The 25,331-nt window shown below is 37.6% G+C and overlaps 2 non-coding genes across 2 annotated transcripts; both read right to left on the bottom strand.

The window, feature by feature from the left end:
- Window positions 1-16,421: 16,421 nt before the first annotated feature.
- Window positions 16,422-16,529, bottom strand: LOC112761482 (small nucleolar RNA R71). Its single transcript, XR_003181877.1, has one exon. It is a non-coding gene; the product is annotated as a small nucleolar RNA R71 (small nucleolar RNA).
- A 7,745-nt stretch (window positions 16,530-24,274) lies between these two features.
- LOC112761955 (small nucleolar RNA R71) lies at window positions 24,275-24,382 on the bottom strand. The gene has a single exon (XR_003182321.1). It is a non-coding gene; the product is annotated as a small nucleolar RNA R71 (small nucleolar RNA).
- Between the last annotated feature and the right edge of the window lie 949 nt (window positions 24,383-25,331).

The raw sequence follows: 25,331 nt of genomic DNA, 5'->3' as shown, positions 1-25,331 counted from the left end.
AGATCAATAGTAACTATACAAATCAAAATACATAGGAGAAAAAAAACTATTATATGATAGAATTAACATGAGTATATTTTATCATTAAATAAACAGAATTAACGCAAAAACAAGATTCCACGTAAAGAGAAAAAAAGAGTTAAAATATCCAAAGTGATAAAAAGATTATTTTTACAATTATATTCTGTCATATATATATATATATATATATATAGAAGCCTATAAAATAATGAACTTCAAACTAAATTAAATTGTATTTATTATTATTAGAAGGGGCAAGAGAGAGAGCAGTAGAGAAAAAGCTTGTGTGTATTCAAGTTGTGTAGAATGATACAATGTAAAAGGAAATTTATAGGTGCTAAGAGAATCGAAATAATAAAGATGTATATCCTATAATAAAAATATTCAGATATGTTAAATAATGCTAATTGATCTAATTGATCCTAATTATACTCTAACATCCCTCCTTAAACTCAAATGACAACTTGAGTTTCAAACTTGCTTGAAACAACTAAATAAAAAAATGCATAAACTGATAGAACTGGTGTAGACGGAACTGCTTGAAGAAAATACAGACAGAATTGTTGAAAGAAAGCGCAGATGGAACTGCCGGGAGGAAGCGCAGACGAAACTGCCGGAAGGAAGCGCAGACGAAACTGCCACAAGAAAACGTCAGACGAAATTGTCGGAAGGGAACGTAGACGGAATTGCCGGAAGAGAACGCGGACGGAACTACAGCAAGAGTGGCTAACTGCCGAAAAACTGCTGAAAAGATGGCGAACTGCCGCAAAATTGTTGAAAAGTGACTAAGTGCGAAGAGATGACAAACTATCGGAAGGTGACGAAAAACATATGATTTCTCCATGAGAATAAGTAGTAATGGATGAGCTAATTGATAAACCCCGTTTTGACGGTTTATCCTGTATTGATTTTAAGAGATTTTATCACCTTTTACCCACATTTATTCAATGAAATAGCATGGTTTTGTGATTGTCTCCTTATTTGTGCTTAGATGTGAAAACATGCTTTTAGACCCTTAATTTGATGGTTTTAATCTCCCTTTGATTCCACTAGATGCCTTGATATGTTTGTTAGTGATTTCAGATGGAAAAGGCTAGGAATGGATCAAAGGAGTGAAGAGGAAAGCATGCAAAGTGGAGAAATCATGAAAAGTCAAAGAAGTTGAACTCGCCCATGGACGCGCGCGCGCACCTGGCGCTTGCGCGCACCTGCGAATCACCCCATGGACGCGTACGCGTGCTGTGCGCGTACGCGTCGGTGCTGGTTTATGATTTTTTAATGAAAACGTGACAAACGAATTCTCAAGGGTTGTGGGGCCCAATCCCAACCAACTTTGGCGCCAAAGATGCTATTTAAAGCCAAGGATTGAAGAGCAATGGGGATTGCAATCATACACACTCATTAGGATTAGTTTAGAGTTAGTTTCTAGAGAGAGAAGCTCTCTCTTCTCGCTAGAATTAGGATTAGGATTAGGTTTAGTTCTTAGATCTAGGTTTTAATCTTTGCTTTCATCTCCTTCTATCTCTCAATTCTTTATTGCTACATTCATCTTCTTCTATTCTTTTGTTGAAATTTCCTTTATGTTGTTCTTATATTTTGTTGTAGATCTAGTATTGTTCCTTCTACATTCTTCCAATTCAATAAGAGGTAATTCATAATAATTGTTCTTCTTTGCTTTTCTATTGTTGATCTCTTGCCTTTGTAGTTGTAGATTCCTTTAATTCTTGCAATTAATAATGTTTACTTCTATTGCACTCTATGTGTTTGTTGAAATGCCTCTTCTAGATATAGTGTAGATTTTGTTCCTCTTGGCCTAGGTAGAGTAATTAGTGACACTTGAGTTATCTAATTCCTTTGTTGATTGATAATTGGAGAGACTGCTAATTGGTTTGGAGTGCACTAAAGCTAGTCTTTCCTTGGGAGTTGGCTAGGACTTGTGGCTCAAGTCAATTCATTCACTTGACTTTCTTTTAATTAGTAAGGGTTAACTAAGTGGTAGCAATGAACAATTCTCATCACAATTGAGACGGATAACTAGGATAGGACTTCTAATTTTCATACCTTGCCAAGAGCCTTTTATAGTTGTTAGTTTATTTTCATTGCCATTTACTTTTCATGCTTCTTATCCAAAACCCCAAAATAACTCATAACCAATAACAAGACACTTTATTGTAATTCCTAGGGAGAACGACCCGAGGTCCAATACTTCGGTTTATAAATTTTAGGGGTTTGTACTAGTGACAAACAACTTTTTGTATGAAAGGATTATTGCTTGGTTTAGAAACTATACTTTACAACGAGATTTCATTAGTGAATTTCTAAACCGTCAAAAATCCAATCATCAAAATGGCGCCGTTGCCGGGGAGTTGCAATGGTGTTATGTTATTGGTTATTGTATATATGTGAATATTGTGAATATGTTTGCTTTTGTGAGTTCTTGCTAGTTTTAGGATTTGGTTTTCTTTGTTTCTTATTTGATTTTATTTTTCTTCTCCCTTGCTATCATGAATTCTCACTTTGGCTATGAGTGTGATTACAACTATGTTGTAGAAAATGGGAACTATAATGAAGATGTGTATCAAGAATGGGATGACCAAAGGTGGGAGGAGGCATACGCTTATGATCAATCCTCATGGCAACAACCCCCACCAATGCACTATGAAGAAGAGCCATTCTATGATGCATATCAATCCAATGGTTATGGTGAATCACCTTGTGACTTTCAAGAACCACCACCATATGCCTATGATCCATACCCTCAACATAACTTCCAACCGTACTCACAAGCCCCTTCTTACCAACCACCTTCATATGACCCTAATCCATATCCATCCTACCAACAACCATATGAGCAATATGAACCACATATAGAGCCACCAACATTCCAACATCAATATTTTCAAGAGCCACCTCCTCTACATTATTACCAAGATGAACCACCTCCAATATATGAAAATTTTCAACCACAAGATGAATACTACTTTCCACCGCAACCTTCCATGGAAGAATACTCATATCCATTGATCCAAGAGCCACATGATCCTAATCATATTATCCAAGAGGAACAAGAGTCAAGGGATCGTCTCAAGGAAGCATTGGATCAATTTCAAGCAACCATGGAGTGTGTTGTGCAACAAGTGGAAAGAGTAGAAAACATAGAACTACCACAACTCTACCAAGAAGAACCACCTTCCTACTATGAACCCTCCCCCCAATTTAATGAACCCTTCCACCCACCCCAATCTCTAATGGATGAAACCTTTGGTGTTCTTGTTCAAGGGCAAGAAGAGATGAAAAGGGATGTGCAAAATTTCATGGCCACCTTGGATGCGGTAACAAATCAATTAGCCTCCCAATGCTTGAACACTCAAGGAACTCCCATGGCTACATGTGGAGAATCGAATGAAGGACATAGCATGAAGGAGAGATTGGAAACTCTGGTGGGAAATGACGGAAGTTGCTTTGTATTGGAACAATTGGAGGAAGCTTTAATTGTTGAAGACAAGGAAGAAGTGGTTGAAGACTTAGGAGATGCAGAACATCCTTGGGAACATAGAGTTGAAGAAAACCCTTCCAAGATGATTGAATTTGATGCTAAGGAGGAATGTGCACAACCTCCAAGGCATATCTCTTATGAATAATTGGATGGGATAAAGCAAGCATTGAGTTCCCTTAGTGATGGAGATCAAGCATCAAGTCTTAGTGGTGAAGAATCCTTTGAACATGAAGAACTCTCCCCCATTGGATTTGATAGCAATATGGAGGTAAATCTCTCTCGTCCTCCCATTTGTGATTTGAGTAAGGAAAAAGGTTTAGATAAAATTGTTGAACAAATGATTGAAAGTAAGAGATCTTGTGAAGAGGTGAAAGTCCTTAGAAAAAGGAGGATGGGAATTGAATACGTTTTGTCAAGACCTTTGGAATCACCTTTGCCTAGGTTGCCATCTACACCTTCATTTGAGTGGTTGAAACTCATTTCTATTAGCTTTATTATCCCACTTGAATATGGTTTGCTTGAAACGGATGACCAACTTAGGATGCTTTGTGGGATGAAGCGTAAAAGAAAGATGTTTCGTGGTTGGCGTTGCAAATCAAGGCTCATTATGGTTGATGCATCAAACATGAGATATAAAGGTTGGACTAGTGCTCAATTGGATGGGTCTAGGAGAATAGATTGGTGCTCCTATGAGAATTCATCTCTCTTGCCACCCGGAGGAAATCACCATGATCAACTCAAGGATGGGTGTGAAAACAAAGTGTGGGATCCCGGATCGCACGAGGAAGATCAACTTTGGGAGCCTATGGTTTGTGAAGAACTCCATCAAATCTTGGAGTTATTAACTTTGAATGATGAGGCACAATGGAGAACCAAGCATTGGTGGGAGTTCCAAGATGAATACAAGCACAAGCCACCTTGAGAGGAGCTCCCCATAAGTCCAACTTAAGGACAATAAACAAAAGTGCTAGGTGGGAGACTCCCCACCATGGTAAAATCCTTTCATTTTCTCTTTTGTATATATTGGTAGAATTAGTTTAATTTCATGTTTTGTTTAGTTAGTTGAGTATGTTTGGTAGTTTAAGTATGTTAAATAAGGTTTTATGGTGTTTTGGTAGCTGTTTGGAGGTTTGGAATGCTTGGATTGGTGCAAAAATATAGAAATTTTTTTTTGAAAAACAGAGCACCATCCACGCGTACGCGTACATGGCGCGTACGTGCACTTCCAGCATTTTCGACCATCCACGCGCGCGCGCCATGCATGCGTACGCGTGGATTGAGAAGTTCCAACCTCCATACATTTTCCAGAGAGTTGTGCCTGCGTCGCGCCAACGTTGTGCCTCTGGCACAAACCCCACTTGCGCACACGCGCACATGACGCGTATGCGCCACTCTCAAAATAAGCCAACGACGCGCGCACGCCATGTGTGCGTACGCGTGGATTTCTTTCTCCTATCCACTTTTCTTTTCTTCTCCTTTTTCTATTTCTTTCCTTCTCCTTTCTTCTTCCCTCCTACTACCCCTCATCCAACACTTCCAAACACCATTGATAACCATTTATTTTAGTTGGTTGTTAGTTAGTTAGTTAGTTGATTAGTTAGTTTTTGTTTAGTTTTCATTTTATTTTCTCTCTTTTCATCATAAGTGTTGGAGTATTGACTTTGTTTACTATACATTGCTATATCCCTTATTGCCTAAATGCTATTTTAGCATGAATGTTTTTAGATAATCTTTGTTGGATTCTATGATTGAGGTTATATTTTGTTACTTGGTTTTGAGTTCTTCATGCTTACCTTTTGAAAAATACCAAGTGATGAGAATTGTCTTCGAGCTTATAACTCTTTTGAATTGCATGTTGTAGCTAGCCATCATGTGATTTGGATCCTTTTCCCTCGATTAGGCAACCTCTTGATGGATGATGTTGTACATTTACCTTAATGCATTGTGTTCATGATTATATGCATCCATATGTGTTTGGCTTGAATGCTTTTATGCTTCGGTAATGCTTGTTTTACCTTACAAGTTCACTTAAAGCATCTCAAGCACACTAGGATAAGTGACGTGCATGCTTCTTTTGTGACATAGCTCTTTATACTAATGTGTGTTCTAAACCGCGCAATTTAGAATTCACACACCTAATATTTCTTAATGTCACACTAATTCACTCACTCATTTCTAGTGATTTACCTCATTCCAACAATGTATGCTTCCTTGCTTTTATATCTTCTCATCTTATGGTGTTGTATTTTTGTTTTTCATGATAAATGCACCACAAGCAAACATGGAAGCAAGACTAAGAACATGCAGCAATCCAGAGACTCGCCGTACCCCCTTGCTCATCTTTGAGTGCACCGAGGACGGTGCAAACTTTTAAGTGTAAGGAGGTCGTCCGACCGGTCGGCAATTTTGGGTGACAAATTTCTAATTCCAATACTTTTGCATTTCATTCTAGGATTTTAGGATTTTTACTTTTATTTTCTTATTTTTTGCATATATATACACAATAAGCTTTTTCAAATAATGAAAATTTCCAAGATTTCTATCTATAGGGCACCAATTGATTTGAGTGAAAACTTTTCATAAAACTTGCTTGAATTATATATATTGTGGAACATGATTTATGAGCTAAGAACACAAGCTTGTGAGATTTGAGCCTTACATCTTATAACCACTTATTTTCCTTCTTGTGTGCATTATTCTCTTTCTATGATTGTAATCTTTGATTTGTTTGATTCTTTATTTCCATTATTTTGTGTATCCATGCATTTATATGATTGAGGCCATCATTTCATTTAGCTCACTTACCCAAATAGCCTTACCTTTTATCTTCCATTGTTAGCAAATTTGAGCCTACGCTTAACCCACTTATTCTTTAATTTAGCACATTACTAGCCTTAAAGCGAAAAACAATAAATGTCCTTAATTTGGATCTTTGATTAGCTTAGGCTAGTGTGTGTGAGTATCATTCAAGTGTGGGAACCTTGGGACATTGGGTGAATAAAAGGGTAGTTTTGTAATGTTATTGGAAATATTGGGAATTGGGTACATACTCATGTATTGATCAAATGTAAAACCTTATGCATTGAGGTTTTTGTATATAAAAAGAAAAAAAATAAGAAAAAGAAAAGAAAAAAAGAAAAGAAAAATAATATGGAAAAGAAAAAAAATAGAAAAAAGAAAAAAAAAGAAGAAGAAAAAAATAATAAAAAGGGGACAAAATGCCCCAAAGCAAGGTCCAATAAAATCAATGCATAAGTGTTGTGAAATGAAAAAAGAAAATGCATGAGTATGTGAAAAAGTGAAGAATGGGTAGTTAGGTTAGAACTTAATTGTATAGGATGTCATAGGTTAGGTGGGAAGTCTAAGCTTATCAAAGATTCAAACTTCAAGCTCACTTGACCATATATGCATCCTACCTTGACCCTAACCCCATTACAACCTAAAGAAAAGACCTCATGATACTTGTATGCATGCATAAGATATATGTCGATTATTAGATGAAAAACAAATCTTGGAAAGCATGATTAGGAGAGAATTGAGAGAATCAACCCTAAACACTTGAGCGAATAGAGTGCAAATACATCCGGTGAGGGTTTGATGCTCAATTACATGTTTTCACCTATGATCATCTCTTCATGCAAGTTTGTAAAAATATTTAATAACTCAATTCAATTGTGGATTAGACTTGCTAGTCCTTAGCCCTTGTGCATATACGCTTCTTGGGAATTTATTTATTTTGACCAAGCAATTGCATTCATGTAGATAGTTGCATATAGGTAGATTGCATTTAATTAGTTTCCATTGAATAAATGCCATGCCCTTTGCTTCATTCTTGGTTTAAGCATGAGGACATGCTTGGTTTAAGTGTGGGGAGGTTGATAAACCCCGTTTTGACGGTTTATCCTGTATTGATTTTAAGAGATTTTATCACCTTTTACCCACATTTATTCAATGAAATAGCATGGTTTTGTGATTGTCTCCTTATTTGTGCTTAGATGTGAAAACATGCTTTTAGACCCTTAATTTGATGGTTTTAATCTCCCTTTGATTCCACTAGATGCCTTGATATGTTAGTGATTTCAGATTGAAAAGGCTAGGAATGGATCAAAGGAGTGAAGAGGAAAGCATGCAAAGTGGAGAAATCATGAAAAGTCAAAGAAGTTGAACTCGCCCATGGACGCGCGCGCACACCTGGCGCTTGCGCGCACCTGGCGCTTGCGCGCACCTGCGAATCACCCCATGGACGCGTACGCGTGCTGTGCGCATACGCGTCGGTGCTGGTTTATGATTTTTTAATGAAAACGTGACCAACAAATTCTCAAGGGTTGTGGGGCCCAATCCCAACCAACTTTGGTGTAGAAGATGCTATTTAAAGCCAAGGATTGAAGAGCAATGGGGATTGCAATCATACACACTCATTAGGATTAGTTTAGAGTTAGTTTCTAGAGAGAAAAGCTCTCTCTTCTCTCTAGAATTAGGATTATGATTAGGTTTAGTTCTTAGATCTAGGTTTTAATCTTTGCTTTCATCTCCTTCTATCTCTCAATTCTTTGTTGCTACATTCATCTTCTTCTATTCTTTTGTTGAAATTTCCTTTATGTTGTTCTTATATTTTGTTGTAGATCTAGTATTGTTCCTTCTACATTCTTCCAATTCAATAAGAGGTAATTCATAATAATTGTTCTTCTTTGCTTTTCTATTGTGGATCTCTTGCCTTTGTAGTTGCAGATTCCTTTAATTCTTACAATTAATAATGTTTACTTCTATTGCACTCTATGTGTTTGTTGAAATGCCTCTTCTAGATATAGTATAGATTTTGTTCTTCTTGGCCTAGGTAGAGTAATTAGTGACACTTGAGTTATCTAATTCCTTTGTTGATTGATAATTGGAGAGACTGCTAATTGGTTTGGAGTGCACTAAAGCTAGTCTTTCCTTGGGAGTTGGCTAGGACTTGTGGCTCAAGTCAATTCATCCACTTGACTTTCCTTTAATTAGTAAGGGTTAACTAAGTGGTAGCAATGAACAATTCTCATCACAATTGAGACGGATAACTAGGATAGGACTTCTAATTTTCATACCTTGCCAAGAGCCTTTTATAGTTGTTAGTTTATTTTCATTGCCATTTACTTTTCATGCTTCTTATCCAAAACCCCAAAATAACTCATAACCAATAACAAGACACTTTATTGTAATTCCTAGGGAGAACGACCCGAGGTCCAATACTTCGGTTTATAAATTTTAGGGGTTTGTACTAGTGACAAACAACTTTTTGTATGAAAGGATTATTGCTTGGTTTAGAAACTATACTTTACAACGAGATTTCATTAGTGAATTTCTAAACCGTCAAAAATCCAATCATCAAAATGGCGAGTGAGGTCAGAAAAGCCTCAAAGCACTGACAAAAGAGAAGAAAAAAATGGTACGGAAGAAAAGTATGGTGATTTCACCAGAAGAAAATCAACTTATCCTCCTCAAAGAGGATACCATGGCTCTGATACCATGTTAGAAAGGGGAGAGGGAGCAAAAAGAAAAATGTTTGTGAGTATTCAAATTGTGTAGAATGATTCAATATAGAAGGCTATTTATAGGTGACAAGAGAATCAAAATAATAAGAACATAATATCTGACGGGCAGAAAATTGCCGATTAAGAACTTATAATAAGAACAGCGTTGCAAGTACAGTTCTTAACCGACGAAAACTCCGTTTATTAATTTAGAAAGAATTGTCACAGTTTAAGAATAAATTACTGGGAGTAGAATTCCCAGGTCATCTCCCAACGAGTTTACAAAAGAGTGCAATTTATTGGTCAGGAATTTTCTGAGAAATTTTAAAGTTGGAGAACAGAAAAATAAATGATCATAAATTAAAGCAATGAAAATTAACGAGAGATTTTGTGTAATTGAAATAAAGAAGCCTTGACCAGGAGAAGATTAATCGGATGTTCTATCCTTGTTGAATTTTTCCCAAGTGTAATAGTAAGAGGTTGTTGTTTTTACTTAGTTAACCTTTACCAAATAAAGGAAAGTCAAGTAATTGAGCCAACTCTGATTCACAAGTCCTATTAATCAACTCCCAAGTCAAGTTAAGAACCTACTCTATTGACATGGATGCCAATTTCGCAGACATGTAAAGGGAATAGAGAAGAGACATGGTAACTAAAATTAAATTGATAAAAACTTATTTTGAAATAATAAATTAAGGGAAGATGATACTCAAGCCAATAACGAAATTAAATGTAAAAATAATTCTTGCATTAATAAATTTCAAAATCAAAGATATCCATATGTAATTCTGAACAGGGTAAATGGGTGATAAAAGAGTAAGGAAATAAGGAAACAAACTAGAATGATAGAAACTTCAACGGAGGTAGTAACTCTTCTCAATATCCCAATCAAAAGCATAAAACTTTAAACTATGAATGTGAAGAACCCTAGAGAAAGAAGTAGTTTTTTTCTCTAAGATTCAAAACTAACTAAAAATTGTGTAAAAGTGAATGTGTGTTGAGTCTCTGCTTGTCCCCTAGCTCTAGTCTGTGTTTCTGGGCCAAAAGCTGGGTCCAAACTCAGCCCAAAATCGCCCCCAGCGTCTTCTGCGATTTTTGCACGTGGCGCACGTCACGCGTAGTGTATGCGTCGATGGCCCTCTTCGCGTGTCACGTGTACGCGTCAGTCGCGCGCACGCGTCACCATGCAATTTCGCTTGTCACACGTACGCGTCAGTTACGCGTATGCGTTGCTGTGGAAGGCTTCAAGTCACGTGCACGCGTAAGCCATGCGTGCGCGTCGATCTTTGCTGGTCATCTCCTTTGTTTCTTGTGTTCCTTCCATTTTTGCAAGCTTCCTCTCCATCTTCTAAGCCATTCCTGCCCTATATAGCCTGAAAACACTTAATACACATATCACGGCATCGAATGGTATATAGAGGGATTAAAAATACACAATTTAAAGGCTTAGGAAGCAAGTTTTTAATCATAGAATAAAATTAGGAAGGATTTGTAAAACCATGCAAATTTATGAATAAGTGTGCAAAGAATTGATAAAACCACTCAAATTAGCACAAGATAAATCATAAAATAGTGGTTTATCAATCTCCCCACACTTAAACATTAGCATGTCCTCATGCTAAACTCAAGGAGACCAAAAGAATGAATGCGGGAAAGTAGGACTCATACAATGCAACCTATGTATATGAATGTAACTATATATTATGATGTTTCTATATACTTGGTTAAAAGTAAACAAGTTCTCCAAGACAAACATAAATCAGATTTCACTAATTCAAATCACACAATAAAAGGCAAGTAAACTTGTAAGAAGATGGCTCATGAAAGTAGGGAACATAGAATCAAGCATTGAACCCTCACTGGAAGTGTATATGCACTATAATCTCTCAGGTGTCTAGGGTCAATCACTCTACTCTTCTCTAGTCATGCTTTCTAAAACTTTGTTCTTCATCTAACCAATCAACAAATATTTAGCGTACAAATGCAAACATCATGAGGTCTTTTCAAGGTTGTAATGGGGCTAAGGTAAGGGTGAGGATATATGTATGGCCAAGTAAACTATAATATGAATCTTTCACTAACCTAAGTTCTCACCTAACATACACACACTCTATATATATGAAATTATTTCTAGCTACCCATAATCTCACTTTTGTATATTTCACATACTCATGTATCAAAATTTTCTTTAATTTCACCACATATGCATTGATCTTTTATTAAACTTAACATTGGGGTAATTTTGTCTCCTATTTATTTATTTATTTATATTGTAATAATTTTTTTTTGTGATGAACATGAAAGCAAACATAACATATCAATGCATACGGTTTTTCTGGTCTCACATGAGTATGCACCCAAATTCCCAATAATTTTGTTAATAAAATATAACACTTTTTTTTTCAACCCAAGTTCCCACAATTCCCCACACTTAGTTGACACACAATCTCTATCTTAAGCTAACCAAAGATTCAAATGGGGTAATTAATTGTTTTTCCGCTTAAGGCTAGTGATGTGGTAAAATATAGAACAAATGGGAATTAAAAGGCTCAAAGTGGCAAATAAAGGTAATTGAAGTGGTAGGCTATTTGGGGTAAGTGAGCTAATAACAAGTAATGGCCTCAATCATATGTATGCATGCAAATACACTAAACAATAGACATATAGAATGGAACAAATTATAGATTGCAATCATAGAGAAGAAAACACACAAGAATAAAAATCATGGTTAGATAATGTAACCATAGAATTAAGCTCAAAATCTCACAGGTTGTGTGTTCTTAGCTATAACCATGTTCCAAATTACAATCTTCAAACAAGTTTAACACAAATTTTCAATTTAAATTAGTGAAATACTATAAACTAGGGTCTTGAAAAGAAACTCATTATTTTAACCAAGCAAAACATACATGCAAGCAGTTATTACCATGAAATCTATCCTATCTAACAAAACAAAAAGTCAAATGTTGGTGTTAAGAGAGAGAGATTACCTCCGGAAGTCAGGGACTGACCTCCCCACACTTAAGGCTTGGCACGATCCTCCGTGCCATCAGTAAGGAGCAAGGTAGGGCTGTAAGCATCGCCTGTGCTGTCTGGCTCGCCATGGCTCCCTATGCTACTAGGTGAAGGGGAGTCTGGGGTGTCCTTCTGTTCCGGAGGTGGGTGGGTGCCAACGATGAGTTCCTTCAGATAGTTGTATCGGTGCTTGTTACGGCGCTCCATTTGCTCCATCCACTGGTCTTGCCGGTTGAACCTCTCAAGGATCTGAAGGAATATCTAATGGGTGGATGGTGCTTGTGGTGTGGATGATGGTGGAGTAGAAGAAGGAGGAGTATCCAAAGATGGGCTTGGAGGCCGGCTCGCAGAGGGAACTGGGGGTCTGATGTACTTCACATTCGGGACATACTGATCGGCCCTTGGGATCATGGTCTTGGTATCCCTAGCCCTATAGGAAACACCTGCTGCAGAGACTAAATCTAAAACCAATGCGGGAAAAGACAGGTTACCCGCTATCTGCACGTGTCCCATGTCCTGCCGGATATGTCGGGCTGGTTGAGAGGTTGCTCTGTCAGGATACACCAGATGAGAACAGCCATGTCCGCTGTGAAGGTGGACTCGTGAGTGCTCGGAAAGATATAGTGGGACATAATCTGTGCCTACACGCGAGCCTCCAAGGTAAGTGATTGGGCTGAGATGCTCGTGGGTTTTGACCGATGCTGCCCATAGATCCAAGTACTGCCCGGTTGGGCTATAACCCCAAGGACTCTATCCCAGTCAAACTAATACATCTGGCGCTTAAGAGAGGCCTCTTGATATGCATCCAATTCTTCTGGGCTAGGTGGAAGATCCAGTGCTCTTTGTATGGCACTCTCGGAGAGAGGGACTTGCTGCTGACGAATATAGATTGTCTACAGGGTAGGCGAGTAGAAGTTGGAGTAGAATTCAACTACGCATGATAGGTTGGCCTCCCGCGGCTGCCTCCTCAAAAATCCCCACTGTCTTCGCTCGATGCGGGGCTCCACAAAATCAATAAAATGGGTTGGGCCAATGAGTAGATGTTCATTATTGTAGTTCCTCTCAGCTAGGATGGGGAACATCTGCTCACAATAACGGTTGGTGACCGTGTGGAGTCCCGTGTGGGAAAGGCTTTCTCTGCTTCATCAACTTTAATGATCCTCTTTACCCGCTTTATTGGCGGCTTGACGCTGGTAGATGGTGGTGCCTTAGCCGGAGTTCTCTTGGTTTCTCTCCTTGCCGGTGGCTTTTCAGAAGCTTTCTCCTTTCCCTTTTTAGTGGCCATCCTAAAAAGAAGGAAGAAAGAGAATTAAATTCAAATATAGAGTACTAACAATTGGAAGGAGGGAAATCCAAGTAATAATGAATGCCAAAGTAATAATGATGTCCTATACATGGTAGCTACAACATACATGAAAGACATTAAGTAAAATTCATAAAGGCAATTCATAACAATTAGATGCAAGAGGGTTAAAAGCATGCAAGTAATAGGCATGAGAAGCGTAACTCAAGCATCAATTATTAAATCTACCAAATTAAAGGGCTCTTGTATGATGACAATTATGAATGATAATCCCAATACATGTGGATTATAAGTGTTGTGAAAAAGAGAGGCATTAAAGTGTAAGAGTAAACTAGAAAAGAGTTCAAAATGCCATGAGAGCTTTTTCACAAACACTTGGTGTGCAAGTTAAAATAGGAATTAAAACAATGGATCCAAATGTTTATGAGAGCTAAAATTAAATGTCAATTGTCAGATCACTCCTCATAATATCCACAAGCTCAATGATAATAAAGTAATACCCAAATAAAACTCCAACACCAACATAAAAATGCATGATAAAAGAATGAAAAAGAAACCATAAATAACTTAGCCAATTAATATTGGAGAGGAAAGAAAAATAAATAAATGTAATAATTGAAAGAAGAAAGAAAGAGTAAAGGAGAAGAAGAAAAGAAACCTGAGGGAGAAGATGAAAAATGGGAGAAGAAAGAAGTAGGAAGTAAGAAGTAAGAAGAGGGAAGGAAGGAAGAAGAAATAAGGAAGAATTAGGAATGAAAGAGAATTAGGATTTGGGAGGGAAAAATTAAACCTGGGCGGCGTGCTGGTGTTGTGGTGCGGCGCATGCGACGCGCACGCGTACCTTACGCGTACGTGATAAACCATTATTTTATGATTTATATTGTGTTTAATTGAGTGGTTTTATCAAGTCTTTACCCACCTATTCATATGATTAACATGATTTTTTTTATTCCTTCCTAGTATTGTTTATGGTTGAAAACTTGCTTCCTAGAAACCTTTAATTAGTACATTTTAATTTTCCTTTATCCCATTCGATGCCGTGACCTGTGTGTTAAGTGTTTCAGGCCTCATAGGGCAGGAATGGCTTAGAGAATGGAGAGGAAGCTTGCAAAAATGGAAGGAACACGAGAAACTAAGGAGATGACCAGCGAACACTGACGCGAGCGCGTGCCCCACGCGAACGCGTGGAATGAAGAAAATCGCAGCGACGCGAGCGCGTGCCTGACGCGTACGCATGGATTGGAGTCCACATGAACGACACGAACGCATGAATGACGCGAACGAGTGACAAGAAAAATAGCTGAATGACGCGAACGCGTAAACAACGCATACGCGTGACCTGCGCGATCTGCAGAAATAACAGAATACGCTGGGGGCGATTTCGGGCCGCGTTTTAACCCAGTTTTCGGCCCAGAAACACAGACTAAAGCCAGGGAACATGCAGAGACTCAAAACACATCCATAGGCATCCACACACATTCAGTTACATTGATATTAGGATTACTTTTAGTTTTCGATCTGAATCTAGATTCGCTTACATTGATAATTTATGCTTTTGCTTTGGATTTTGGATGTTGAAGAATCATTACCTCCGTCGAAGTTACTACTCTAGTTTGTTTCCTTATTCCTTTACTCTTTTCAGTTGATCATTGACCCTATTCAGATAAGTATGTTGCATTTTGGAGTTATTAATACATAGAGTTACTTTTACTTTTAATTAATTTTAAATCTCTATTTTATTTCATTTTATTTCATTATGTCTTCTTATATTTTTATGAATATTAAATCCATGTCAATGGAGTAGATTTTCTACTTGACATGGGGTTGATTAAGAGGAGACACTTTAGTTGGAATGCTCAAGTGCTTAGTTAAATTGGACATTATTGACTAATTCTGTATCTACTAACGCTAGACCTTCCCAAGGGAAAGGACTAGGAATTGCGGATGAGAGTCAGCTCAATCACTTGACTTCCCTTTATTTAGTAAGGGTTAACTAAGTGAAAACAACAACCTCTTTACACTACACTTGAGAAGATTCCAACAATGATAGAACTTCCAATTAATCAATTCCCCAGTCAAGGCTTTTTATATTAATAATAATTCTTAGTTTTATTGCTTTAATTTATAATTATTTTAATTACTCATTATCCAACTCAAACCTTCTGAAAAATTTCTGATTAATAAATTAGCACTCTTTCTTGCAACTCGTTGGGAAACGACCTGTGACTCATACTCCCAGTATTTTTAATTCTAATTTTTGTGACAACCCTTTTTAAATTGAGAAGCGAATTTTAGCTGGTTGAGAACTGTACTTGCAACGCATTCTGTTTATTAATTTCTTAACTGGTCAATTTCTGCCACCATCAATTTTTGGCGTCGTTGCCGGGGAGTTGCAATAGTGTACTAGATTATTAATTAGTGTATATATTTTTATTTATTTGCATATTTTATTTTTATTTTGTTACCATGAGCCATATGTCTTTCTCATTGAATGACGGGTTCATTGCCTGATCCGAGCTTAGCCGCTTTTGATCCTGAAATTGAAAGAACTCTTTCACATATTAGGCGAGCTCGACGTCGGTTAGCCTCTGAGTGTGGTGAAGTGATTGTTATCAATTCACCAGTCTCATCTGAAGGAGAATCTGAACCGCCATCTGAGAGCGAGACAAGCTCCTTTGCTACTGATTCAGTTGATTCACGTGCAGGTAACATGGCAGAACCTAGGTGGATTACTCTCTAAGAAGCTGGAGAACCAGATTTTACACTGCAACCGTATCAAGTGCGTCATCCAAATCTGGCTGCAGATTTTGAACTGAAGACTGCACTAATCAACTTGATGCCCAAGTTTCACGGCTTACCTGCTCAGGAGCCTATCAAGCACCTTAGGGATTTCCAGACAGCCTGTTCTACTGTTAGGCATCATGGTGCAGATGAAATTTCTATTCTGTTAACTTCTTTCCTGTTTTCTCTTGAGGAAAAGGCAAGGGAATGGTACTAAGCTCAGCTTGAAGTGACTGTTACCAACTGAGATACGCTCAGGAGGGAATTTTTGGAAAAATACTTTCCATCTGAAGTCACAGATAGACTGAGAAAAGAAATCTCCTGCATTGTTCAAGGTGACTCGGAGACTCTCTATGAGTACTGGGAGCGTTTTAAGAATCTTCTAGACGCATGTCCCCATCACATGATTGATATACTAGTATTGATCAGCTACTTCACTCAAGGCATGAACCCCCAGGATAAGACTACACTGGATGGTGCTAGTAATGGGTCTATGAAAAAGTACAGGACCGCAGATGAAGCATGGCAACTGATCAGTGACTTAGCTGAGTCCACTAAGAATCACAGGCAGAGGCACAGCCACTCAAAAGCTGTTGCAGAGGTTTCCTCTGGCATTGAAACTACTGCTCTTACCCAGAGTATATGTGAAATGACCAACCTACTGAAACAGATGCAGTTAAATCAACAACAAACACAACAAGCTCAGCCTCTCCCACCACAACACAGCCAACAGTTGGTTCCACAAAGAGTATGCGAGATCTGTGCTGATTATAGTCATTATACTGACGAATGTCCACAGCTCCAATAGGAAGACAACACTGTGGCAGCCACTCACAACTTCTATGACCGCCCGAATCAAGGATACAATCAACAAGGTGGCAACTACAACCAAGGTGGAAACTATAACCACGGATGGCAGGACAACTCCAACCAAGGTTGGAGAGATAATTCTAACCATAGTTGGAGGGACAACTATAACAGAGGAGGCAGAGATAACAATAGAAACTAGAGGTGGAATAACAATAACAACAACAGACATCAGAATCAGAACCAACCTTACAGAGCACCTCACCTAAGACAGTCCCAAGGACTCCAGCACAACCAACAACAGATTCCTCAGATCACTTATTCCAATTCCTCATCAAATGACGAGATGCTCTGTTTTCTTGCACAAGGATAACAAGACATGCAGACATAGCTGAACTCTACTTTAAATGGTCTGACTGCCACTTTACAAGCTCTCGTCTCCCGGCTAGATTCATCACCAAATTCTACCAATCAACCTTCAAGCTCCAGTGGAATTCCTTCTCAACCCCTACCTAATCCCAAGGGTGGCATCAATGCCATCACTTTAAGGTCTGGAACCACATTGCAGGAGAGGAACCAGGAGGAGCCAAGCTCACCAGAACACGTCCTAGCTGAGGATGTGGTGGAAGTGAAAGATGCTGAAGAGGAAGAGGACGTACAAAACATAGTTGAAGAAGAAGCAGCTCAACCACAGAATGAAACACCAACAGATGCAGAAGCTGCAAGTAACGCTCTTCCTATCCCATTTCCACAACTTGCAAGGAAGCCCAGAAAGCAGATGGAACTTGACCCCAAAATGGTAGAAATATTCAAAAAGGTTGAGGTAACAGTTCCCCTTTTTGATATTATTCAGCAGGTACCTAAATACGCAAAGTTTCTAAAATATTTATGCATACATAAAGATAAAATTAATGAATTAGAAACTATTACTTTAGGTAGTTCTATATCTGCTTTAATGGGAGGTATACCTGAAAAATGTAGTGATCCAGGTCCATGCATGGTTAACTGTACCATTGGAGGTGTGATTTTTTCTGACTGCATGTGTGATTTAGGAGCATGTGTTAGTATAATGCCTTTGTCTATATATGATACTTTGAGGCTCCCTCTCTTAAAAAGGCCAGCAGCTCGTTTTGTGTTAGCAGATAAAAGCATTTTTACAGTAGTTGGAATTGCTGAAGATGTATTAGTGAGCATTAATGGGTCACATTTCCTATTGACTTATATATTCTGGAAATGCCCCCTAATGACTCAGGAAGACCATCATCAATCCTGCTTTGAAGACCATTCCTGAAAAATTCAAAGTTCAAGCTGGATGCATTCTCAGAAACTTACTCCTTTGAGATAGATGGCAGAACAGTGAGTTTCAGTTTAAATGAAGCTATGAAGCACCCTCTGGAAGATTATTCTATCCTCCAGTGTGACATTATTGATGAAACTATAGCTGAAGTTCACCAAGAAGAAATAGAAGAGAAGCACATGGAGCAAGGTCCAAGTGTGGGGACACCTTCTGAACACAATGAGGACACTTTGCCATTATTACTAGCCCCGAACGATCCAGAGCCTAGACAAGAGCCTAAATCAGAATTGAATCCCCTTCCTCCACACCTCAAGTATGCTTACCTTGAGGATAATCAGAAATTCTCAGTTATCATTACAAGGGAACTCACCTCTCAACAAGAAGAGCAACTACTCAGTGTGCTAAAAAACATAAGAAAGCAATTGGATGGAGCTTGAAGGATTTAGTAGGCATCAGTCCCCAGTTTGTGAGCACAGAATATATTTAGAAGAGGAAGCAAAGCCTATCCGTCAACCTCAAAGAAGATTGAATCCCACTATCTTAGAAGTTGTCAAGAAGGAAGTGACCAGGCTACTTGAAGCAGATACCATTTATCCCATCTCAGACAGTGAATGGGTCAGTCCAGTACAAGTGGTGCCAAAGAAGTCTGGTGTCACAAAAGTAAAGAATGAGTACGGAGAGCTCCTGATAACTAGAGTACAAAATTCATGGAGAGTTTGCATTGACTATAAGTGTCTCAACCAAGCCACTCACAAGGATCATTACCCCTTGCCATTCATTGATCAAATGCTTGATCGCCTGTCAGGTAAATCCCATTATTGTTTTTTAGATGGTTATACAGAATATTTTCAAATTCATATAGCTCCTGAAGATCAGGAGAAGACTACTTTTACATGTCCCTTTGGAACATATGCTTATAAAAGAATGCATTTTGGCTTGTGTAATGCACCTTCTACTTTTCAAAGATGTATGATGAGTATCTTTTCAAATCTTATTAAGAACTGTATGGAAGTTTTTATGGATGATTTTAGCGTATATGGTGATTCATTTAGCCTTTGCTTGGATAGTTTATCTAGAGTATTAGACAGGTGTGTTAGTACAAACCTTGTATTGAATTTTGAAAAATGTCACTTTATGGTAAAACAAGGAATTGTACTAGGACATGTTGTGTCTAATACTGGTATTTCAGTAGATCCAGCAAAGGTAGATGTCATTTCTAGTTTACCTTACCCCTCCTCCGTGAGGGAAGTCCGTTCGTTCCTTGGCCATGCAGGTTTTTATAGGAGATTCATTAAGGACTTCAGTAAGGTAGCATTGCCTTTATCCAGATTGTTGCAGAAAGATATTGTGTTCGAGTTCAGTGTGGATTGTATGCAAGCGTTTGATAAGCTGAAGATCGCCCTGACTCAAGCTCCAATTGTGAGAGGACCAGACTGGAGCCATCCATTCAAAATTATGTGTGATGCTTCCAACCATGCAGTAGGAGCAGCGCTGGCTCAGCGCGAAGGTAAGGATCCTTTTATAATTGCTTATGCATCTAAGACTTTAGATGCTGCTTAATCTAACTATACTACTACTGAAAAAGAGCTTCTTGCTATTGTTTTTGCTCTGGATAAATTTCGAGCCTATGTACTTGTTACTAAGGTAGTAGTATACTCAGACCATGCAGCTTTAAAATATTTATTAGCTAAAAAAGAGTCCAAACTAAGGCTAATACGTTGGATATTGCTGCTGCAAGAATTTGATTTAGAAATTAAGGATAGGAGTGGTAACCAGAATTTAGTGGCAGACCACTTGAGTCGCCTTGAGCACATTAAGGATGACTCCACTCCTATAAATGATAATTTCCCATTTGATAGCTTACATGCAGTATCTGAAGTAGTTCCTTGGTATGCACCTGTAGCTAATTATCTAGTTAGCCACACTTTTTCGTCCAAATATTATATATGGGATGATCCATATTTATGGAGGTGTGGTGCTGACCAGGTAATTAGACGGTGTGTGCCTCAATCAAAATTCCAGTCTATTTTAGAGGCCTGCCACTCATCTGAGAGTGGAGGACATTTTGGCCCTCAAAGAACAGCTAGAAAAATTCTAGACTGTGGATTCTGGTGGCCTACTCTTTTTAAAGACGCTGCTGAATTTTGTAAATCTTGTTCCCTTTGCCAAAGGTTTAGTAATATATCCAAGAGGGATGAGATGCCTGATGAGCGGATAATTTATACGCTTTTTGGCATTGTTTTTACACAGTTTTCAGTATAATTTAATTAGTTTTTAGTACATTTTTATTAGTTTTTAATTAAAATTCACATTTCTGGACTTTACTATGAGTTTGTGTGTTTTTCTGTGATTTCAGGTATTTTCTGGCTGAAATTGAGGGACTTGAGCAAAAATAAGATTCAGAGGTTGAAGAAGGACTGCAGATGCTGTTGGATTCTAACCTCCCTGCACTCAAAGTGGATTTTCTGGAGCTACAGAACTTCAAATGGCGCACTCTCATTGGAAAGTAGACATCCAGGGCTTTCCAGCAATATATAATAGTTCATACTTTGCCCGAGTTTAGACGACGCAAACTGGCGTTCAACGCCAGTTCCATGCTGCATTCTGGAGTTAAACGCCAGAAACTGGTTGCAAAGTGGAGTTAAACGCCAGAAACAGGTTACAAACTGGCGTTCAACTCCAAGAGAAGCCTCTACACGTGTAAAGATCAATGCTCAGTCCAAGCACACACCAAGTGGGCCCCAGAAGTGGATTTCTGCATCATTTACTCATTTACTCATTTCTGTAAACCCTAGTAACTAGTTTAGTATAAATAGGACTTTTTACTATTGTATTTACATCTTTGGATTATCTTTAGTTTTCATCTTTAGATCACGTTTGGGGGCTGGCCTCTCGGCCATGCCTAGACCTTCATCACTTATGTATTTTCAACGGTAGAGTTTCTACACACCATAGATTAAGGTGTGGAGCTCTGCTGTTCCTCATGAATTAATGCAAAGTACTATTATTTTTCTATTCAATTCAAGCTTATTCCTATTCTAAGATATCCATTCGCACCCAAGAACATGATGAATGTGATGATTATGTGATGCTCATCATCATTCTCACCTATGAACGCGTGCCTGACAAACACTTCTGTTCTACATGCAAACAAGCTAGAATGAATATCTCTTAGATATCTAATACAGAGGACCGAGTCCGAGATATTAGAATCTTCGTGGTATAAGTTAGAACCCATGGACGGCCATTCCTAAGATTCGGAAAGTCTAAACCTTGTCTGTGGTATTCCGAGTAGGATTTGGGAAGGGATGGCTGTGACGAGCTTCAAACTCGCGAGTGCTGGGCGTAGTGACAGACGCAAAAGGATAGTAAATCCTATTCCAGTATGATCGAGAACCGACAGATGATTAGCCATGCAGTGGCAGCGCATTGGACCATTTTCACAGAGAGGATGGGATGTAGCCATTGACAACGGTGATGCCCTACATAAAGCTTTCCATAGAACGGAGTAGGAATGATTGGATGAAGACAGCAGGAAAGCAGAGGTTCAGAGGAACGAAAGCATCTCTATACGCTTATCTGAAATTCTCACCAATGAATTACATAAGTACCTCTATCTTTATTTTACGTTTTATTTATCTTTTTATTATCAATTCACCATAACCATTTGAATCCGCCTGATTGAGATTTACAAGGTGACCATAGCTTGCTTCAGGCCGACAATCTCCGTGGGATCGACCCTTACTCACGTAAGGTTTATTACTTGGACGACCCAGTGCACTTGCTGGTTAGTTGTGCGAAGTTGTGATAAAGAGTTGAGATTACAATTGTACGTACCAAGTTGTTGGCGCCATTGATGATCACAATTTTGTGCACCAAGTTTTTGGCGCCGTTGTCGGGGATTGTTCGAGTTTGGACAACTGACGGTTCATCTTGTTGCTCAGATTAGGTAATTTTATTTTATTTTTAAGCTCTTTTATTTCTTATTTTCGAAAAATACAAAAAAAATATTTCTTCTTTTTAGTTTTTCCCAAAATAATTTTCGAAAAAACCAAAAAAAAATTTAATAAAATCATAAAAACCAAAAAAATTGATGTTTCTTGTTTGAGCCTAGAGTCAAGTTTTAAGTTTGGTGTCAATTGTATCTTTTTAATTTTCAAAAAAAATTATTTTCGAAAATCTCATGCATTGCATTCTTCATGATCTTCAAGTTGTTCTTGGCCAGTCTTTTTGTTTGATCTTCATATTTTCTTGTTTTGTGTCTTTACTTATTTTTCATATGCATTCTTGAATTATTAATGTCTAAGAATAAAAATTTTTAAGTTTGGTATCTTGCATGTTTTCTTTTCTTGTAAAATTTTTTAAAAAATAAGTTATTGGTGTTCATCTTGACATTCAAAGTGTTCTTGGTGTTCATCTTGACATTCATAGTGTTCTTGCATGCATCATGTGTTTTGATTCATAATCTTCATGTTTTGAGTCTTTTTGTTGTTTTTCTCTTTCATCATTAAAAAAATTCAAAAATAAAAAAAATATCTTTCTCTTTTTCTTCTCATCAAATTCGAAAATTTGAGTTGACTTTTTCAAAAATTTTTAAAATCTTGTTAGTTCTTATGAGTCAAATCAAATTTTCTATTTAAAAATTCTATCTTTCTCAAATCTTTTTCAAAAATCAAATCTTTTTCAATTTCCTTTTAATATTTTTGAATTCCTTTTTAAAATTTTTCAAAATCTTTTTCATTTTTCTTTTAATGTTTTCGAAAATATTCAAATTAATTTTCAAAATCTTTTTCTTATTTTATTTTATAATTTTCGAAATTACTACTAGCATTTAATGTTTTGATTCAAAAAATTTTCAAGTTGTTACTTACCTATTAAGAAAGGTTCAATCTTTAAATTTTAAAATCATATCTTTTAGTTTCTTATTAGTCAAGTAATCAACTTTAACTTCAAAAATCAAATCTGTTTAATTTTCTTTTCAAATCTTTTTCAAATTAAATTTTTCAATCATATCTTTCAATCATATCTTTTTCAAAATCAATTTCAAAATCTTTTCTAACTTTTTATCTTTTTAAATTGATTTTCAAATCTTTTTTCAATCAATCCTATCTTTTTGTTTCAATCATATCTTTTTCAAAACTACCTAACTAATTCTCTCCAATTTTCGAAAATCACCTTCCTCTTTTTCAAAATTCTTTTTTAATTAACTAATTATTTTAATTTTTAATGTTAATTTTATTTCTTTTCTAATTTTCGACTTTTATTTTAATTTCAAATTAAAAATAAAAATATTTTTATTTTAATTTATTTAATTTTCAAAAATTCTTCTCTCTCACCTCCTTCTAATTATTTATTTGTTTACTAACACTTCTCTTCATCTCAAAATTCGAACCTTTTCTTCCTCTTGGTGTTCGAATTTCTCTTCTTCTACTCATATCTTCTTCTACTCACATAAAGGAATCTCTATACTGTGACATAGAGGATTCCATATTTTCTTTTCTATTTTCTTCTTTTTCATATGAGCAGGAACAAGGATAAGAACATTCTTGTTGAAGCTGATCCTGAACCTGAAAGGACTCTGAAGAGGAAGCTAAGGGGAAGCTAAAGCACAACTCTCTGGAGAAAATCTGAGTGAAAATTTCGAAAAAGAAGGAGACATGGCCGAAAATAATAACAATGCAAGGAAGATGCTTGGTGACTTTACTGCACCAAATTCCAATTTACATGGAAGAAACATCTCAATCCCTGCCATTGAAGCAAACAATTTTGAGCTGAAACCTCAATTAGTTTCTCTGATGCAACAGAACTGCAAGTTTCATGGACTTCCATCAGAAGATCCTTTTCAGTTCTTAACTAAATTCTTACAGATCTGTGATACTGTTAAGACCAATGGGGTTGATCCCAAGGTCTACAGGCTTATGCTTTTCCCGTTTGCTGTAAGAGACAGAGCTATAGTATGGTTGGACTCTCAACCTAAAGATAGCCTGAACTCTTGGGATAAGCTGGTCACGGCTTTCTTAGCCAAGTTCTTTCCTCCTCAAAAGCTTAGTAAGCTTAGAGTGGATGTTCAAACCTTCAGACAGAAAGAATGAGAATCCCACTATGAAGCTTGGGAGAGATACAAGGAACTGACCAAAAAGTGTCCTTCTGACATGCTTTCAGAATGGACCATCCTGGATATATTCTATGATGGTCTGTCTGAGTTATCAAAGATGTCACTGGACCATTCTGCAGGTGGATCCATCCACCTAAAGAAAATGCCTGCAGAAGCTCAAGAACTCATTGACATGGTTGCAAATAACCAGTTCATGTACACTTCTGAAAGGAATCCTGTGAATAATGGGACGCCTATGAGGAAGGGAGTTCTTGAAATTGATACTCTGAATGCCATATTGGCTCAGAATAAAATATTGACTCAGAAAGTCAATATGATCTCTCAGAGTCTGAATGGATTGAAGGAATCATCCAACAGTACTAAAGAGGCATCTTCTGAAGAAGAAGCTTATGATCCTGGGAACCCTGCAATAGCAGAGGTGAATTACATGGGGGAACCCTATGGAAACACCTATAATCCCTTATGCATAAATCATTCAAATTTCTCATGGAAGGATCAACAAAAGCCTCAACAAGGCTTTAATAATGGTGGAAGAAACAGGTTTAGCAATAGCAAGCCTTTTCCATCATCCACTCAGCAACAGACAGAGAATTTTGAGCAGAATCCATCTAGCTTAGAAAATATAGTCTCTGATCTATCTAAGGCCACTGTAAGTTTCATGAATGAAACAAGGTCCTCCATTAGGAATTTGGAGGCACAAGTGGGCCAGCTGAGTAAAAGAGTCACTGAAACTCCTCCTTGTACTCTCCCAAGAAATACAGAAGAAAATCCAAAGAGAGAGTGCAAGGCCATTGATTTAACCATCATGGCCGAACCTACAAGGGAGGGGGAGGACGTGAATCCTAGTGAGGAAGACCTCCTGGGACGTCCAGTGACCAATAAGGAGTTTCCCTTTGAGGAACCAAAGGAATCTGAGGCTCAATTAGAGAGCATAGAGATTCCATTGAACCTCCTTCTGCCCTTCATGAGCTCTGATGAGTATTCTTCCTCTG

The sequence above is a fragment of the Arachis hypogaea genome, chromosome 16, assembly GCF_003086295.3.
Source record: "Arachis hypogaea cultivar Tifrunner chromosome 16, arahy.Tifrunner.gnm2.J5K5, whole genome shotgun sequence".
Classification (NCBI taxonomy): Eukaryota; Viridiplantae; Streptophyta; class Magnoliopsida; order Fabales; family Fabaceae; genus Arachis; species Arachis hypogaea.
The sequence above is the reverse complement of the archived record's forward strand: the minus strand, read 5'-3'. Positions and strand labels throughout refer to the sequence as shown.